General features: G+C 42.2%; 1 protein-coding gene and 1 long non-coding RNA gene across 4 annotated transcripts in view; one reads left to right on the top strand and one right to left on the bottom strand.

Moving 5' to 3' along the window:
* LOC148901688 (teneurin-2-like) overlaps positions 1 to 16,820 on the top strand; it is a 234,314-nt gene that overhangs the window by 131,153 nt on the left and 86,341 nt on the right. The window lies entirely within an intron of this gene.
* Positions 1 to 16,820, bottom strand: part of LOC148901689 (uncharacterized) — a 52,434-nt gene that overhangs the window by 1,585 nt on the left and 34,029 nt on the right. The gene's annotated exons all lie outside the window — the stretch shown is intronic.

Genomic DNA, 16,820 nt, shown 5'->3' with positions numbered 1-16,820 from the left:
GGTCGCTCACCATTGACTTTTCTTTTCTATAAGGACTGTACAATATGGATGAATCACCAGGTAGTGCCCTTTAATGGGGAGGTACTGTTCTGACTGGTTGTGATTGGATTTTTGGTTGGGTCTATCTTGTTGTCAGCCGCTGTGGTGAACTGTTTTGGCATGTTGTTCATTTGAACTTATAGGATCGGATATGGCCCAATGTCGATCAGTATTTAAACCCCATGTGTGTGAAGATTTCTTTGCTGCCCTCTGCATCCAATCATGCTCTCTATTTTCACTTGGTATTTTTCCATATCTGTAACCTGTCTGCTCATGGGTTTATATTCTGCTTCTAATATGACATTCTGAAGTCCTACATTTTCCTTACTGTGCTACTTCACTGCATCGTGTAGCATATATATTTACGGCAGTTTATTTAAACAAATTTCATTTCTACTAAGTTGTTCACATTTACCAAGCTTGGAGTTCCTCTTAAAAAAAGGAAAAAAAGAAATAAAAGAGGAAACTTACTGAGAAGGTTTCACGCAGTACTCTTAATTTTTGCTTGAAGCATTAAATCGTCATGTAACTCCTTAATTGCATAACTTCCATCAGCATCGTCTGGTGTTCAACAAACCTTTGCACTTACCCTGCCTGGATCACTGGGGTGGTTTGTTGGTTGGTGGCGTGGCAGCACAGATGTACTGTAGATTAGACTTGATTAATGATATTTGGAAAACAGTAGATTATTCCTCCCTGTATTCATGATGTTGGCGGAAGAGCCTTTTTTTCCTCCTGTGGTGATTATAGCTGGAGGGCCCTGCAGGTTGATTACACCAATGTTTATGTGTGTGGTGCATATTCTTTAGGACACATCAGTGAGACGGATATGCCTTGTGTGTTATAAAGAAGCAATACAGTATAATGAGATTCCTAATTTTCTCTATTGGAATGATATTTTGCATAAAAAATGTAAATTAAAAAGTCCATCGTCACCACACATGGACTACAACCTCCTCATCACTGTTGCGTGAAATATTGTTCTTCCTGGTTCAGCTCTCCATTTGTATAGTCTAAATATTATATCAGCAGGAAGCAAGATGATATACAAAAAAAGGAATATTTATTATCAGGCAGCTCGAGGATGTTCTCCAGGGGAGAAGCTAGGCCAAAGGACAGAGAGACAAGAGCGCGCTCAAGCGCGCGTCTCAAACATTTATAAACAACAGGAATGATGTCACATTGGAAAGGACCTATAATCTGCGAGATACAATGATGAATATTTACAGTGAGACCTCAGCTTACGAAGTTAATTGGCTCCCAGACAGAGTGTGTAAGCCAAAAACAATTCCCATAGGAAACCATTAAAATGGGAATAATCCGTTCCCGGGTTTCCATAAAATATCCTTTTCAACTAAATAAGCCTTAAAACTACAACATACCTTATTCTATGTATAATAAATGTGATATTGTACTGTAATGAAAGAAATACACTGCACTGTATAATAAAGTCACTTTATTTACATTTGTGATGGTCATTGATGGCTTAATTCTATACTAAGTACAAGATGATGATGATGACATGTATACTAATTAACATATACAGAAAACTAATCTACATACATATATGGACTTACCAATTGATAAGAATACGTAGAAATGAAATAACATCGGATGTATTTAGCATTTGTATCTAACTAATTATAACAATCACCATGTCCACAATTTTTCTGCATGCCTCGCTTGTGAAAGTGGTATGAGAGCAGGTTGCTTTGTGTATGTGCATTTGCAATTGTGTCCATTTGTCCATCTCACAATGTCTGCACTGTACCTGATTGGGATCGCATTACCATCGGATTTTCTTTCAGGGAGGACAGCAGGACCTGGACAACAATATGGGATCAACGGAGGAAACTCATCTCCGGTTCTCACACACACACACACACACACACACACACACACACACACACACACACACACACACACACACACACACACACACACACACACACACACACAAGCACCTGTCGAGGCAAGCGGCAGCTAGGCATCCGGATGACATGTCCAACCCACCGAAGTTGCCTCTTTGCCAGTATGGCCTCGATACTGGTGGAGGCAGTGCGTTGAAGGATGTCGGTGTGTGGAACACGATCCTGCCAGGTGATGCCAAGGATTCGTTGGAGGCACCTGATGTGGAATGCATCAAGGCGTCTCACATGGCGTCGATAGATGGTCCAGGCTTCTGCGCCATATAGCAGCGTGGACACACACACTGCTTGGTAGACTGCGACTTTTGTTGGAGTTCTTAAGTGGTTGTTTTCGAACACACGAGTACGCAATCTGCCAAAAGCTTTGGAGGCTTGATGGATGCGGGCCTGGACGTCATCATCAATTAGACAGGAGGGTGTTAGAATGCTGCCGAGGTAGCTGAATTGTTGGACAACCTTGAGGGGTGTGCCACTGAGGGTGAACGCTGGGGTTGGAGAACTCTCTTTTGCCATGACCTCCGTTTTGGTTACATTGATCACGAGACCGAGTGATCGGTAGACGGAGGACATGGTATCAAGGGCATTTTGCATGGCAGCTGGGCTGTGGGCCAGCAGAGCACAATCATCTGCATACTGTAGCTCGTGGATGCCGCTGATCAGGGTCTTGGTCTTGGCCTGTAGGCGTCTGATGTTAAACAGGTTACCATCCAGGCGGAATTGGATTTGTACGCCGCCACCTTCCTGGATGGACTTATGGAAGAGGAGCGTAGCTGCCATCAGGAACAGGTTGAATATAGCAGGGCCCAGTACACAGCCCTGCTTCACCCCGACTTCCACAGGGAACGGGGAAGATTGCTGGCCACCAACAAGTACAGTTGCTTGCATGCCGCTGTGGAACTGTTTTAGGATGCCGAGAAATTTGGAGGGGACGCCAAATTTCTGCAGTATGGTCCAGAGAATGTCACGGTTAACTGTGTCAAATGCCTTTGTAAGGTCAATGAAGGTGATATAGAGGTCCTTGTTTTGTTCCTTGCATTTCTCCTGAACTTGGCGCGCAGCGAAGATCATGTCCAGAGTGCTTCGATCCTTCCTGAATCCGCATTGTGTCTCTGGGAGGATGTCTTCGGTAATGTGCGATGTAAGACGGAACAGCATTACTTTTGCAAGAAACTTGCCAGCAACAGAAAGTAGGGAGATGCCACGGCTGTTGCCGCAGACTGACTTGTCCCCCTTCCTTTTGTAAATGGTGACAATGTTGCTGTCTTTCCATTCCTGAGGAAGTGTCCCGTTTTGCCAGATGTTGCAGATGAGGTGGTAAAGCTTCCGTGTCAGGAGGTAACCGCCGCTCTTGAAGACCTCAGCTGGAAGTCCATCAGGGCCAGGGCTTTTGTTGTTTTTAAGGCTCCGGATTGCAGAGAGGACCTCGGTGAACTGAGGAGGTTCATCAAGGGAGGGAACTGATGGAAGCTCTGGGAGGGAGTCAAGGACGGATGTGTCTGAAGGGTTTACTTGGTTGAGCAGGGAGTCAAAGTGCTCTGCCCAGCGCTCAAGTATTAGCTGTTTGTCCTTCAGTAGTACAGAACCGTCTGCAGATTTAACTGGGACAATGTGTTGTCTTCGTGGGCCGTGCAGGGATTTTACAGCATCATAGAAGGCGTGTGTGTTGTTGTTGTCTGCATGCCTCTGGATTTCTTGGGCCTTGCTGAGCCACACTTGTTCTCCATCATCCTCAGCTGTTTCTGTGTTTCACCACGGATGGCCTTGTAGTGAGAGAGGAGAAGTGGAGAATGAGGGTTGGAGAGAAGTGTGGTATGGGCTTTGCGCTTGGCTTCCAGAAGCTCCTGTATGGCAGCTGAGCTGTTATCGAACCAGTCTTGATGACGTTTCTGAGTGAAGCCGATGGTCTCAGAGGCAGCTTGATGAATTGTTGTCCTCAATTTTTTCCACCTGCTTTCAACATCAAGGTCGCCGTTACTGGTGTTGTTGTCCAGGCTGGCAAGTCCCTCTGCCAGCTTGTGGCGGTAGCTGGCTGCACATTCTGGGGACTCCAGGGCCGTGGTGTTAAGACGCCTTTGGGGTTGCTGTTTCTTATGAGGAGGTCGAATTCTCAGCTTGAGCCTGGACTTGATCAGTCGATGATCAGTCCAGCATTCAGCCCCACGCATGGCCCGCGTGATGCAGACATCATTTTGGTCTCGTTGCCTTGTGATGATGTAGTCCAGTAAGTGCCAATGTTTGGACCTGGGGTGCATCCATGATGTGATGTATTTCTTTTTCAGCTGAAAGATGGTGTTCGTTACAATCAACTGATGCTCAGAGCACAGAGTGAGGAGTCGGAGGCCATTGCTGTTTATTTTCCCCGTCCCGTGCCTTCCGATTACTTGTTTCCAGAGCCTGGCATCAGTACCTACTCGGGCATTGAAGTCACCCATCAGAACAAGTTTATCAGAGGCAGGGATTTTGGATATGGTAGCATCCAGGGACTCGTAGAAGGCATATTTGGTGTTATCGTCAGCATCCAAGGTGGGAGCAGTGCGCCAATATCGATGTTGTACCTTCTCAGCTCATGTGCGATGAGGGCAGTTCGTCTTCGAGGTCTCTCCATCCCGTCTCGAGCATCGAGGAGGGTGCGAACATTCCAGGAAGCCAGGTTCATAGTCATGGGTTTGATTATATTTCGTTTTCGCCCGCAGAGGGGGGATGCCTTGGTGGCTGCGGTGGGCCACCCAGGTGTGGTGGAACAAGCAATGTTTAGGTCACCTTTTCTAGACCCTTCCCCGATAAGGGGTGAGCAGTGCGGACCCTGAATAGGGCTGCTCAGACGCACAGGATGCTGCCGAAGGATGCAGAAAGAAACAGTGAATGCATCCTGCATCACTCAACTCAACCCATTACGTGTGTGAGCAAGTGCAAACTGAAATGGAGGTAGTGTCACAGAACCAGAGAGAGTCAGACTCATTCTAGCAGAATCGCCGTGAGAACTGTGAATTGATCAAATGTTTGCTGGAAGATTTAAGACTATGGGGTGAGATAAAAGTAAAATTAGCACTGATACAAGCTACAACCATGTTCTTTGAAATAGGCTCATAGATAGAAAGATATGTACAGTGGGACCTTGGCTTACGCACTTAATTGGTTCCCAGACAGTGTGTAAGGCGAAAAGTGTGTGTCCCAAAAATTAGTTTCCCATAGGAGAGCATTAAAATGAGAATAATCCGTTCCCAGGTCTCCATAAAATATAATTTTCAACTAAATAAGCCTTAAAACTACACACATTATACCATATTCTATGTATAATCAATGTGCTATTGTATTGTAATGAAAGAAATACACTGCACTGTATAATAAAGTTGTTTTATTTACCTTTGTGATGGTCGCTGATGGCTTGATGGAATGGGGTGGCAAGTCGGAGAGAATTTCCGTTTGAAAGGAGTCACATTCCACAAGGACTGTAATTAAAGAAATAAACTGTACTGTATAATGTATAATTGATGGCTTGATGAAATCGGGTTCAGACTTCTCTTCCTGTGTTATGAAAATCTTTTTCCAAAAAAAGGCCTGTCTCATCTGCATTAAATACTTGCTGAGGAACGTAGCCTTCTTCTTTCACCATTTCGAGGAATGATCCCTTGTATCAATAAACGTCGAACTTCGAGGTTGCCACATGACGATATCAGAGTGAATTAGCCGTGCTTTCTCGGATATAATTGCTTTATTCACGCTGTCGCCGGCTAGCTGCTTTTCGTTAAACCAAATTAACAGAAGTTTTTCAACCTCTTCTATTGCCCCATACCGTTGCTTTGACAGCACGGAAACACCTTTAGCAACACACGCACCTTTAATGTATTTTTTCTTGCGAAGGATGGTGGCAATGGTGGACTTTGCATATTGGTACTGGGCTATTAAATCAGACAAACACACACCGCGTTTGTGTTTCTCAATGATCTTCTTCTCCTCTACTGTACTTTTGTTTTGTGTCTTCTTTGGCTGAACATGAGCCTATGGTGGGGTCTTTTTCAGTCCCATAACAGCAAAAGTATCCGTAAAAAATCCTTGAAGACGATCGACGTGTGCACTCAAGAGGTGTGGAAAGGTAGGCCGGCTGAGGCGCTGTTCGGTCGTGTGCTTTGGTGTTCTTACGGTGAAGATTACTCCGCCAGCCATGGTGGGGCGGCGCTCCATGTGTATCCCGAAAAGTAGTGCGTATGCCAAGATTTAATTTTCATAAATTTAACATTCGGTTATTTCATAACCATAGGTAATGACACCTGAAATTCCTCATACATACATGGGTGGTGGCATTTCTTGTGTTCAACCACAGATAGCATATTTTGTGTCGTTAAACCTTTTGTTCCTGCCTCAAACCATCATTATCCCTTTGTTGGGGGGAAACTGTCTCACAAAAGCAGGAGAATTGCTCCTAATTCAACTCCTCTTTCCATCCATCCATGGTTTCATCTCATTCTTTATTCAGCTGTTTCCCCTTCTCCATCTGGCGCCTCTGTAACTTTTTTGTTCTCATTTGTGTCATCATTCACTTCTTTTCATTCTCCCGTTCTTCCTCATCTTCCTGCCTTCTCTTTGTAGCTGTCATAGCTGCACACGGCACACTCATTTGCGCTGTAGTCTATAGCTGGGAGCCCTCTCGCTGAGATCGATGCCTGACCATGAAAGATATTTATTTCCTTTACTGTCACACCGCAATAATCAGCCGCTCTAATGTAATCAACACATTTCCCTTGCAGTAAATACAGCTGAGCAAGTGGATCACCTCATATTTGTATGGGATGTGAGCTTGGATTGGTAAATGTGAAAGCTCAAGGGCTCAATGTCTTTGTGTCACTATCCGTGTGTGCCGTGCATCAGGTAGATATCTTTTTTTTTTGCTGGTGGGGTTGTGAGATTGTACACAGTTATGCATGTGAATGTGCACTGTAATACATGGGTTTGTCATGTGGCAGAGGGGGAGATTTTTCTTATTGAAAAATCTGTTTTTTTTTTACGGATTTCAGTTAATTAGCCAACTTTCCGTTCCCAATGCTGTAATTGGGCCCATTTCTCTCTGGTTCCTCCAGCTGGCATCACCCATCCGCTGTGGAGAATGAAGAGGAGGAGGAGCATGCAAATCAGGCAATGGGGGAGGCAGCGGTACATTACATGTTTGTAGGGCTCTGTGGAGTGCTCGTGAACGTACCTCATGGGGCTCAGAACCACTTGAGCTGGGGAGGGACACAAAGAAGTTTTAACACAAAGATAATGACGAAAGGAAAGCTGATGGGAGTAAAAATGCTGAAGAATGTGCAAAGATGTGGGCGTGGAGGATGTGCAGAAAATGACAGAAAAAGTGACATAAATGTTGAAGGATGACAGGGCAGGTGGTGAAATTATAAAATGAAAATACCACCGAGCAGCCATTTCCAGATGAAGCACAAAAAGACTTCCGTCAAAGTACTTCTCGTCCACAACTTTGTCGCAAGAGCTTCTCGCCATTTCCCAATGTTTTTTTCTACCATGCATCAGGCCGATAAACCAAGAAATGCCTCGGATGATGTTTAAAGAAAACAAGAGTGCGAGAGCTGGCTGAGAATATAGCGGCATATAAAAAACAATGAGGGGTGGCAGAATGGGTGGGAGGCGCTGAGACGCAGAGAAAGAGTGATGAAAGAGGGAAACAGGCCCTCTCTTGCTACTGCAGCATGATGATCAGTAGAGTCTAATGAAGGTGCAGATGTCCCACTGGAGTTCTGACACCCCCGGGAATGGCAATTAATGTGCTGAAGATGGATACAGCCACACAGACTGGGTGGGACACACATTCAGGAATTCCATTTACAGAACATATACAATTGTCCCGTTTACCATGGTTGGATTAAAGAAAGTGCAAGTAATATGTCGCATTCACCCTTACTGCACATACCATCAGAGCGTTTAATGTAAATGGCTGCGAGAGAGTCATATTATAGCCCATTATTCCCTGTGGGCAACAGACAGGATAGCATTGAGTTCAAGTGATTGCTTCTATTGTGCATGTAACCATCAACACGCTTCTAATTTTTTCCTTTGGCTTCACAACACAGTGAAATCTGCCTCGCTTGGATTTGTTGCTATATAGTTCATCCGTACACCCTTTGTGTCTGTGTGTGCCTGTGACACAGTTCTCACGTCGGCCCTGTGTTTGTGATACTATTGATATTTTCACTATTACTATTTGATTCGAGGTGATGCATAGATAGATAGATAGATAGATAGATAGATAGATAGATAGATAGATAGATAGATAGATAGATAGATAGATAGATAGACACACTGTCTATGTATATATAAAGGAGTACTGTTGACTTTTGAGAACATTTAATACTTTAAGGTGCGCCTTATGGTGCATGAAGTACAGTAGATTGTTCATATGTGTGTGTGCATGTCTGTTCCATCCTCTTCTAAATTGGCCAACACTGCAGTGAAATAAGTGTGTTATCTTAAAGGAGACTGAAATATTTTGTTGTGCCATTCCGGAGTCTTCAAAACACCTTGACCAGAAGTCATACTATGGCGTTCATTTTGTCTCGTTCATTTTTTTATGGCGTATTTTTTTTCCCAAGGCTCAGCAGAACTAACGACAAAAGCATGTTGACTCAAGTATGACATCAATGTTGCTGTTCATTGCTATTTATTCATTAAAAACTCTTTTCAAATCAAATCACTCATCCTGACACGCACATCGGGATCGTGGCATGTCTGGCAGTCAAGGTGCTATATGTTTTAGTTAAAGAGGAAGTGTCTTAGTTACTTCTAGGTTAATGATCCTCATTAATATGTGCTAATATACCCCAGGTCATGTTGTAATTAAAAATCTCGTTCAACCCTTTCATCCTCAATTGATTGACTTGGATTTTGCCCTACAAAAATCAGTTTTTCTTTTTTGTTACAGCTATGCAGTGTAATTCATAGGGAGCAAAAAAAGCGTGCAGCAGTTTGGAGTTAATGTCAAACGATGCACATTTTGAAGGTGCTGCTTGTCTCTCCGCTTGAGCCTAGCATTTTACCTTTTGCCTGACTGGACCTGGTGCAATAGGTTTTGCAGGTCAGGCCTTGGAGAGTTGCATCACATTTGCAAGAGAGTGTTTTTGTAAAAGTGGCACACAAATACACGCTCTGGTGCACATGTGGATGCACAATGGCATGTGAGGTCTATTAGCATGGGAACCAATGTATTCCTCTGAGTACTCTGGTGTCTGCTGATGCAAGTTGAGTTAATTGTAAGGTTGAATGACAAATTCAGCAAAATGTAAACATAAGTTGGTAGATAAATATAGGTAGGTACGAAGGTGGGAAGGTAGGTGGAGTTTTCATGTTTTCTATGTGCCCGTGTAGGTTTTCTCCAGGTACTACAATTTCATCCCACATTCCGAAAACATACATGACAGGTTCATGGAACACTCTAAATTATGTCCATGTGAGTTCGAATGATTATTTGTCAATGTGTGCCCTGCGATTGGCTGGCAACCAGTTCGGGGTTTACCCCACCGACTGCCTGAAGACAGCTTGGATAGGCTCCCACACACCTGTGACCCTTGTCAGGATCCGGGGATGAATAAAGACTGATATGTCAACTATTGTTTCTTTGGCAAAAATTAAAAATTGCACTAAAGTTTGTGTCTGTATGCACCTCTCTGGAATGACCTGCCACGGAACATTCGGCAACCCCCTTCGATGCCCATCTTTAAAACCTGTCTTAAAACGCACTTGTACTCTGGCATTCGACTCAGCATGATTCTGACTTGATCTTGGTTTCACTCCCTGGTGCTTCCTACTATCTTTACTATCTTTGTTACTATCTATGTTAAGGGCTTTGTTACAGCTTCAGATGTTGTTGTTAAAGTGCTATATAAATCAATATTTTATTGTAAGATATTATATGTATGTACTGTATGTATGTAACAGTACATATGTTTAAATGTATTCTTGTATACATTTGTGTATGTACATACATACATACATACATACATACATACATACATACATACATACATACATGTACATGCATACATACATGCATACATGTACATGCATACATATGTAACGGAGTTGTGCACTTAGATTATTAAATTATGAAGGAAGTGACGCAACGGCGCACAGTGTGGCACCATGTCCCGCCCATAGTTTCCAGAACAATCTCGAGGAGATTCAGGTTAATCACAAGACGAAACCCATGCGACTTCACCCATCCCTTCTGCCATACTGTGTTGCAGAAATAAAAGAAATAAAAAGACACATTCACGCGTCTCGTCTTCATTAAGACGGCAGCATCGTGGAGATGAAGACAGTCACTGTTGTGACACCCGTCACACATGCATGCATACATACATACATACATACATACATACATACATACATACATACATACATACATACATACATACATACATACATACATACATACATACATACATACATACATACATGTATACATACATGCGCGCGCGCACACACTTACGTACGTACGTACATATGTAAATACGTACATACATAAATATATGCTCTTCTGGATCACAACTTGGCATTGTTTTGGGAGCGCGTATGTCTGTATTCAATGAGTTATACAACTAAAGATGATCATCAATGGATGTGTAGATTCATCTACAAATCAAAAATATGTGGATACATGGATGGTCGAATATATATTTACAAATTGCAGCTGATTTCTCCACTGTGAGACTAATAAAGGCAAATCCAATCCAATCCAATTTGTGTGGTAGATTATCGCTTGGGTTTCGGCTTCACGCTGTCCATGGCCACCACTGTCAGCCTCCTTTTGCCTTGCAGTGAGCTCCGATGATACAGACCAATGCATGGAAGTATTGATGTTATTAAGTATGGAAGAGTGGATGGATGGAAAAACTGGCAGATAGATGGATGACAAACCTCTTTCTTAGGTATTAGCTGAAATGACTCTCAGAGGCCTGTCACTCAGTGCGCTTCTCCATCACAAAGATTTTTCAACTCAACCATCCATGGCCAGAGCAGCTACTCCCACATAGGGCTTACCCTTGCAGAGTGAACTTCACTCAACTCCCATCACACTGACACAAACGTACGATGCAAGTTGGCATATTTTGACCTCAGCTCAAGTGTAATGCGGAACATGCAACACATAGGATTTAGGATGCCATTCTGGTTAAACATCGGATCCACCATAGCAACAGCGAAAATTGCCGTTCAGAATGAGGACACCCCCCAAGTAATGAAGAGCTCAAGGTACAGGATTTGTCTGAAAAAAAGTACAACATTGCCAATATGATGACATTCCAGAACATCCAATCCCCTAAATCCATAGTGAAACAAACTGGGAAATAAATTGGGGGTGTAATATAATAAAATGGTGATAATGAAGGCCTGTGGAACTAATCTGGAAAGCAATTAAACTGACTTAACCAATTAAAAGTTAGTCAAAAGTCAAATCTGTAACACAATTTCAGTTTTATGGTGTTTGTTTAGATCTATGAAGAGTCATTTCAGGCTAATTCGATTTGAATATCTACATATTAGCCAGCAATGTGATTGAAAGTTGCAATTATTGCATTATTATATGAGCAGATGTTATCAATTTGAAGGGCCTCACTTAATTTGGCAATGATTTAATTTAAATGTGTACTTGATAATGTTGAGCTATTCCATTTGGAAGAGCAGGTGGATCCCAGAGAAGAGCTACAAAACGGAGCTCTGTGTCCCAGACAAACACATGCACGGGTGTCTCTGGGTAATAGATGACACAGCCAACAAGGCAGAAGCACATCTGGAATACAAAAGTATGAGTCATCCAAGCTACTCAGTTCAAGAAACGCAGTTCGAATGAAAGGTAATTCGACTAAATAGGTTTGACTGTTTTTTTTTCTCCATATCGCTTATGATTCTGTTGTTCCTAAAAATAGATGAAACATCAAAGAGTGGCAGACTTTTTTTCTCAACTTCAGAGTAATCTTCATCCTGAGGCTACAAAATACAGCTTGTGCATGCTGATCACAGTAGCTCCAGTTTTGGGTGCCTTCTTATTAATTGTCGGTGAAAATATTTCTGACTGGCCCACATATACCGACTTCATATCATGTTGCATGTAATCTATACTGAAATGGAAATAATTCTGGACTTTGCAGCAATATACAATTCTGATTGTACCTGCACAAGGACGCAATATCCCTTGTGTATTTATAGGCAATCAAATAATTTTAGTGCTTTTATCACTCTTTACGTCTGTGTAAGCTCTCAGTCGTACAGGAGTGGTCAATCGATGAAAAGGTTTCTTCAGCTGTCATCTGTACCTCTTTGAAGGTGTCGGACATTTTGCTTCTTATCCAAGAAACTTCATCAGCAAACTAAAGTCTTACTGGTAGTATAGGCCCTATATATATCCCTACTGTCCAGACATGGCGGATAAGAAGCAAAACTTCCGACACCTTCAAAGAAGTACAGATGACGGCTGAAGAAACCTTTTCATCGATTTATCACTCTTTCTTTGATGGTTTTTATAATCTCGGGTATTTTTTTTTTTTGCTGCCTCTGTTTTAACCAACTGTTTGGAGAACTACATTGTGAGAGTGATCATATTTTTTGGGGATCTGGAATTTGATTGGATCAGGTTGTGTTGATATCCTGACCCCCCCCAGTATTAAAAACTGCGGGTAAGTGTTTCTTCCACAATTTTGTGTTTAGATTTCCCTATTAATTTGTGAGACTTAATTTGTATGCATTTGATTTTTAATGGCTTCCTGTTCCTAGCTGAATAGACAGAATGGCTGATTGCTGGTAATAAAAACGGCTACCAACATTAGTGTGCGTCTTAATAAATATATACTTCCAATTCTATAGCTGGGCACTGAATTTCTTAGTCTCTTAGGAATTGTAAAACAAGGCCTCATTTTCTTCTAAATGATGTTGGTAATAATGCTTTGTAATGTGTGTTTCTGCTACTTAGTATCACCATGATATTAAGTAACAAAAACATACACACACACACACACACACACACACACACACACACACACACACACACACACACACACACACACACACACACACACTCACATAAATGGTGTGTGTTATTTTTTTCTTTTGAATCATTCAACCTCCAACTGATACAGATGTTCTGATCAAAATTAAAATGGAATACAGCATTACTAAACCGACTGCCATGTTTGCCAGGATGATATGTTGTACCTTCATAATTGCACAACAACTCCACAAATGTGGCAGAAATTCCATTGCGCAGAAGACTTAATGCATCATTTCAAATCATTTCTTATTATATTTAAATCATAAAATCCCTTTTCTTCTCATTTAGCGTGCCTCACCTTGAATACAAAACAGGCTTGAGTGACTGATCCATGCAGGATGTTTTTTTATTTTTTTAAGACAAATAACTGTCTAAAAATGCATTTGAATTTCCATGTGGGATTGATCAGCATCCCTAATTCTTGTGATCCTATGAGTACCTTTTTTTTATTTTTATTTTTTTTGCATGGAGTTGGAGTCATATTGAACTCAGTGCAGTCTCAATACATACAAAATGGTCGCGCTCGAACAAGCATACACACAAATATAGATGATTATCTCTTGCTGTGAAGAGCATGTTTTGAAGTAATGGAAGGCTGAGAGAATGACTGTCTTTTTGTCGGTGCCTTGGTGTGTGTATGACATGCACACACATGTGCACTTACAGAAGGTGAATCTACTTGCGCCCATGCCCGTGACTGCATTTATGTGGAAAGAGGAGGCTATTTATTTTGACTCCTTCCAATAAGGGTCCAAAGCAATAATCCATAACAATTCCATAAATCCACAGCTGCAGAAACAACATATATGTAATTTATATGGTAATGCATCCTCCAGGGTTGCCCCAAGTTAGAGAGGGGACATCTGACAGTGGACAGCGTGAATGTGTTGTAGCATCTTAATATGTAGCCTTGAAAACACACACATAAAAACTCGTTTTTTTTTCAGTCCCGAGAAGGCATCTTTCAATTAGCAGATGCAGAGAGGTGCTGGGTTCTGTTTGTGCAGCTCGGTGAAAAGGGTGAGAGTTTTGATTATTTTTCTTATCTTCTGCCTTTGCTCTTCTCCTCTCAAGATAAAATCACTGCCACTTGAACAGAACATCACAAGTAATGTGATTAATGTCCTTAAATTGCTCAGATTGCAGAATGCTTATGGACACCTTATCATTTATCTGCGGTCTTGTTTTACACTTAATGGGGAAAAAAACATTGTCACTAGAAGACATTGTTTTGGCTTCATGACAAAGTAAGCGACTCTGGATTTGCTGGTGTTTCCAAATTATATTATCATATTATTGTTGTGATCAATCATAATCCCCATTTTATTCATCTAAATCATTCTGATATCTGCAGCAGTTGTTGAGTTGCTATTGTGTATTCATCACGAATTAGTTTCAAGAAAGAACCAACAAAGGCAAAATTTTCTGCAAAATCAACATTGAACAAAATAAACTACTTTGAAAACAAACACATTATTTTTCGCTTAGTTTAATTCACATTTCACTTCAAATAGCATCTGAACGACACAGGTTTTTGAAAGGGAAAACAATACAATCAGAGCAAAAACATCAACACCATTGAAGTTGAAGTGTGGGTGAGTGTGTGTGAGGAGGCTTGAATGTATGTATGGATGGATGGATGGATGGATGGATGGATGGATGGATGGATGGATGGATGGATGGATGGATGGATGGATGGATGGATATAGATCATGATGATACGAGTGCAGCGTGTTCGACCGGAAACAAATTCCTTTTATGTTCTACATACTTGGCAATAAAGATGATTCTGATTCTGATCAGCGTACACTCAAATACATTACACGCAGACCAGCACATGTGATAGTAGGGTGGGGGGATTCCAGCCCATATTCAGTTACCAGATCGACAGCTGCAATCAACATGTATTGGTGAACCGCATGAAAATTATTTAACCTGGCCAGTGAGCAAAAATGATGTTTCATCTGTGCTGCGTTTTCCCACCGTCCTGCTTCAGGGGCGGGCTTTGTCAGAAGACTACTTTTTTTTTGCCTGGCAAAATACTTTTGGGGTGATGGAGTAATGCAAACAAGATGAAAAGGGGAGCAAAAAGGGGAGCTCCAGGCCAGAGAAGAACCCAGGCCGTGTTACACATCAAAGACAGAGCCGGTGATACAATCACCTCTTTAGGCTGCCATAGCCCAACTTTATTCATTAGAGGGCTGTCTGTTGCGCAAGCACACGTCTGCGGAATGGCTCTCTTATCTCTCTTCTCATTGCTCATCGTATACTTCCTTTATTCCCTGCAGTGGAACTTATTACCGAGAGATGCTGGGGTTGTGACAGCACACATTCAGCATTTGCAAAGCTGACAGGAAGCACTTATTGATAGTTGCAATGTGTGACATCCATTTGTTGCGCTCAGTCAGACAACAGGTGTGCATCACACCACACAATTAGATGTCAAGAAAAGACCTGAATAGAGAAAGCAAGTGATGAAGATGGGATGGAAGAGGTAGATAACTAGTAAAAGGGCCCGGTTGTGTCAGAAGCTTTATAAACCCTTCAGATGACATCGCATACACACTGCATGTTTGCAACATGTACAGTTGAACCTTATTTCAGCATACCTCGTTTACAACATTTTCAACCCTTTAACGTTTCAGAGTCCTGATTTCTCTCTCGGTATCCGGGTAGCCAAGTAGTTAGCGCGTCGACTTCACAGTGCAGAGGTCATGCGTCCAATCCCAGCTGCGGCTTAGCTGTGTTTGCCGAGACTACCAATTGACAGTTGGCTTGGTTGGCGGCACTTCCAATTGCCTATGGCGGGGAACATTTGTCAACTGAATGTCTTCAGGGATGATGTACAAACCCTGCACTTATTTATTTTATGCATTTTGAAATCATGTTGTCCATTTCATTGGAAATTGTTTCAACAATGTACCGTTATAACAAACGAATACATTATGTGCGTCGAGGTACATTGTAACAAAGATTGATTGGACTGGAGGCATACAGAGGCACACAAACTGACTGACAGCTCCCCTTCAGTCTAACATCTGTGCTGACAGCAGCTCGAATAATGGCTCTCCACATGTGCCAGCATAGGTGTGCCCAGTCCTCTTTTTACTCAACCTCCTATGCACAAATCACTGGACCGTTTTCCATTCTTGTCATTATTTCCCTAATCGAAGCACAAACAGACTGATGACGACACACCAGTAGTGAAATAAGAGCATTATCGAGAGTCAAATGATATTTTCACGGTATCGTCATCCAGGTATGTAGCCGTGTGGAGTTGAGGCTGGGTGGGAATATGAGGTCGATGAAGAGATGATAAACGGCTCTCGTTAGAGGAGTAATTTGTCTTTCCTTTTCTGACGGGGCTCCAGCTGTCGTTCCATCCCTGCTCTCTCTCCACACCTCACCTCAGCCAGATGGGTGGACAGAGCGAGGTGGGTGGGAGGAGGTAAAGGAGGGATAGAAATACCGACAAGGACAGCGCAGAGAGGCATCACCACAGTGTGATATTAGAGGCCTGTGTAATGACACGTATAGTTAGTGGTACAATCTTTTCCTTTTGACTTTTCCCTTCAGGGGTTGCCATAGCTAATCAATGTCCTCCATCTAACCCGGTTTTGTGCATCCTCTTCTCTCACACCAGCTACCTTCAAGTCATCTTTGACAACATGGTTCGTGGTACAATGTCCTAACCTATATGTAGCAAATGATTATTTTAATAATTCGTTCATCTGTCAAGTATCAAGTATTTTTTTCAGTTCTACTAAGCTGGTTTTCAAAATGCTGTATTCAAAAACAATCTGAGGAGT

This window comes from Hippocampus bargibanti, linkage group LG02 (assembly GCF_051943395.1).
Source record: "Hippocampus bargibanti isolate YZ-2025 linkage group LG02, ASM5194339v1, whole genome shotgun sequence".
Lineage (NCBI taxonomy): Eukaryota > Metazoa > Chordata > Actinopteri > Syngnathiformes > Syngnathidae > Hippocampus > Hippocampus bargibanti.
Note: the sequence above shows the minus strand (reverse complement) of the source record. Positions and strands in the feature narration are given on the sequence as shown.